Source organism: Nuphar pumila, chromosome 13, assembly GCF_984573655.1.
Source record: "Nuphar pumila chromosome 13, dmNupPumi1.hap1.1, whole genome shotgun sequence".
In the NCBI taxonomy this organism is placed as follows: Eukaryota; Viridiplantae; Streptophyta; class Magnoliopsida; order Nymphaeales; family Nymphaeaceae; genus Nuphar; species Nuphar pumila.
Window position 1 is genome coordinate 84,087,927 of NC_143261.1, and position 4,042 is coordinate 84,091,968.

A 4,042-nucleotide genomic window follows, 5' to 3' on the forward strand; every position below is an offset into this window, starting at 1 on the left:
CCAGGGACCATGTCCAAACTGTTGCTCATTTTCTCTAATCTAATGAGCGCTATTTCATCTTTACTTCATGCATGTTATTCTCCAAAAAGGAGTCACCAAAGATTACAATCTTTGCGGGGTTGATGACCATCTTCCTCCCTCTGTACTTCTTTCTTAATCCTCTCATTTAAAATTAAGAATGACCATCTTCCTGCAAATTCCTTTGATACTTCTCTCTTAATCCTCTCATCCCTCTGTTAATCCCATGATTTTAAAATTAAGAAAGACCAAACTCAAATCCTCCAAAAACTAAACTCCGAAATGCCATCCATACCCTCGTCTCTCTCACAAGTCACAATTTCGGCCGCCTGTGATTCTTCCCCTCTGTATCTCACTCAATTTCTCCCTCCAAACTATTCCGACGAGGATGAACCTGCAATTCCGATGATGGACGTCCCACCAGAGAACCCCCCACCGGCAGCATCCGCTATCAATGCCTGGAGCGACTTCGGCGGCGGCGGCACGCCCACCTCCACCGTCCCCTCCAGCATCTTCACCACCCTCCCCATCGACGGCCGCTCGCTCTCCTCGTCCTGTATGCACCACACTGCCACCATCCCCACACGCGCCACCTCCTCCATATCGCACGTCCCGGCTAACCTCGGGTCGACCACGGCCCCGACGTTGCCGCAGATGATCTGTCTCGCGGCCCAAGCCGGGAAGAACCATCGCTCTTCCCCCGCCTCCATCCCCACGCTCCCATTCTCCTCCTCCTCCCCTCCCCCCTCTCCCTCCGCCACCGACGCCGATATCCTTCGACCGGCAATTATCTCCACCAGCGTCATCCCGTAGCTGTAGACGTCCGCCTTCGCGGTGATGGCCACGCCAGAGATCCACTCCGGCGCGAGGTACCCTCTCGTCCCCCTCATGGTCGTGAGCACTCGGCTGAATTCCCGGCCCACCAACTTCGCCAACCCGAAATCCGATAGCTTCGCCGTGAAATCCCCGTCAATGAGTATGTTTTCGGGCTTCACGTCGCAATGTATGATGCAGTCCCGGCACCCATCGTGGAGGTACGCGAGCGCCCTCGCCGTCCCGATGGCGACCGAAAACCGCGTCTTCCAGTCGAGGATCAGCTCGCCGTCCTGCCGGAGGAATGAGCTCAGCGAGCCGTTTGCCATGTAGTCGTAGACGAGCAGCCGATCCGAGTTCTCCGTGCAGAACCCCCTCAACCGCACCAAATTGACGTGCTGGATGGCGCCGATCGTGCACACCTCCGTCCGGAACTCCTTGTCGCCGCTCCCCGGCCGGCGCTCGAAGCGCTTCACGGCCACCGGCGTGGAGTCCGCGAGATCCCCACGGAAGACCACCCCGAACCCGCCGTGGCCGAGCTTCTCCGAGAAGCCGCGGGTCGCGTCGTGGAGCTCCCGGTAGGAGAAGGACTTCAGCCCGCGCACCTCCACCACTTCGACCTCCTCCCCTGCTACTTCCCACCGCTTCCCCAACCGCCGTCGCCTCCTCAAAACCACCAATTGCAGAACCACCAGAGCGAAAACCACCAGCACGGCCCCGCTCAAACCCACCACCAAACCCACCAGTAAAGACGTCGGCTTCCCCTTACCCCCCGCACCATCATCACCATCCCTAACCGTCGCGTATTCAAACGGAACCCTTACGTACAGAATCCCCCCTCCCTCCCCGCCGGCCGTCGAATTCGCGAGACTGAGCACCGGCCCGTACAGATTCCGGCACCAGCCGGTCGCCTCGTTGTGGCTCACGGCAATGCAGGAGAGGTTCTTCAGGCAGGACATCCGGCACGATTCTCCCGTGACACCAGCGAATGAAACCACATCGGCATCGTCCCAAGCGGCAGCGGCGGAAGAGGCGAGGATGACGAATCCGTCCCCGCCGTCGACAGCCGACAAGCGGCGGCAACCGGCGGAATGATCTCCGGCATCCCAGCTGAGAGAATCCGCCGGCTGGAACCCGGCGAGGCAGGTACAGACGCCCTCCGGGTCACCAGTACAGACGCCAAGGGAGCCGCAGACGGCGTAGACGCGGCAGGGGTCCTCCGGGCGGGACCAGAACATGTTCCAAATGGTCGCTTGGGAGGACCAGGTGAACTGCCGGATGACGCCGGAGCTGTCGACTGTGAACCGCGACAGCGGGCGGAAATCCGCCTCGGGCTCGCTGTAGACGAAGTAGGCGTCCGGGGTGAAGGGCTTCTCGAAGCGGAACTTGTAGATGTAAGGCACGGTCATCTCCGGCACGCCGGAGAAGGCGCCGTCCGTCCATAGTCCCGACGACCAGTAGGACCTCTGCAAGCGCCACTCGAGCACGAACTCGCCGTACACCGGCGGGCGGAGGCGGAGCGAGTAGATCCCAGGCGCCGGGTCGGCAGGGCTCCGCCAGCAGGTGATCCTCTGGCGGGCCGTGATCGGCATCTCCGGAAGCCACGTGTCCGCCGGCGAGTCGAAGCTCTGCCAAACGAGGCTCCCCGTTCCGTCGAGAAGCACCAGGTTTCCGTTGTCGAGCAGCGCCGCTCCCACCGCCCTCTCGGAATTATCGGACTGCCAGGCGACCCTTCCGGCGGAGTCCATCACCGTCAGCCGGCCGCTCTCCTGCAGAAGCGCCACTACGGCATCCCCAGGGTCGTGGATCGGGATCTCGCGGTTCGCGACCCAGACGTAGGTCGGGACGGGAATGCCGGCGTACCAGATGCCGAGGAACCAGCCGGAACCAACGCTCGGAACGAAGAACCCTAGCTCGAAGGTTCGATTCCCGCTCAGGATCGTCGAATTCTCCCTGATCAAGACCATCGCCGTCGTCGAATTCGCTGTCGAATCACTTGAATTCGTGCGGAGAAGCTCGGAAACTCTGCTCTCCGGCCGGAAACTGCCGAGACCTCCGCGGTCGACGGGTTCTGGACTCAAATTCGCTGAAATCTCCGCCCTTAGGTAACGATACTGTTTGTAACTCCGGGAGATCTTCTTTGATTTCGAACTCGATCGGAGCTCGAGTGACCTTCTCTCACTCCGAACCGACGCCCTTTCGGAGTTCAACCCCCGGAACGAAGAGTTTTCTGCAACCTCCGATCTCTGGCGGGATTCGAGCTCGACCGGGCGTCTTCCCGTGAGGATCGTAGTTCCCTTCCCGGAATCGGGCGGAGAATGCGAGAGATGAGTTAGGGCTGCGGCGTGGACCACTGCGTTTTCTGCTGCCGACGTCCTGGAGGCCGATCTAAGAGACGATACTGTGAGGAAGAAGGCGACGGAGAAGAGGAATATGGACGACCGTTTTCCGTCCATGTTCTTGGCGTATTTTCGCCGTTAGTCAGGGCTTTCTAGGAAGGACGCCATGGATTTTGAGAGAGAGAGAGAGAGGGTTCAGGGTTTTGCGTGACCGTCCGTGTCAGTCTGCATTTGTGCCCTTTTGGAAGCATCGTTTTTTGGAGTGCACTAAATAAGAGTTGGGTCGGGAGCTTTTCACGTATGGACCCGAAATGCTGGTTTGGCACTACTCAGGTTGGGGACCGACTTGCAAGCTAATTAACAAATACCGACGATATTTTGAAAATATCGTGATAGCGATTTCTCAAGTTGATCCAATTATTTAAAAGAAAATGTTGTGTGATGTTACAAGATAAAAACCTTTTTTTCACGTCTTGCTTTAGTTAGTTTTGTCTGTAGTTTTATGTGCATTTTCTATTTTTTATTTTTTATATCCATGACGATATTTTTAAAGATTTCCCAACAAATCAATTGTATAAATTTATCCCGAGATTTTCCTGAGAAAAGCTCTTTGACATTGCTGAATTTTTTTTTCTTGAGAAAATATCAGTATATTGCAATTTTAAACGCATATAATAAAGTACGTGAAATATAAGAAAACATAAAATACATGAAAAATATAATAAATCAACATAAAATACATGAAAAATATAAATCACATTAATCCCATGATAATATCATGATAAAAACACAATACCTTTACAAAAGCTGATATTTTGAAAATATGGTGTTTTCTTAGGATTACTTGGTCTTCAAAAAATCTTGCAATAAAA

The 4,042-nt window shown here is 55.2% G+C and overlaps 1 pseudogene; it reads right to left on the minus strand.

Moving 5' to 3' along the window:
* Nucleotides 1-392: 392 nt before the first annotated feature.
* On the minus strand, nt 393-3,287 carry LOC149818934 (G-type lectin S-receptor-like serine/threonine-protein kinase SD2-2 pseudogene; annotated as a pseudogene).
* Between the last annotated feature and the right edge of the window lie 755 nt (nt 3,288-4,042).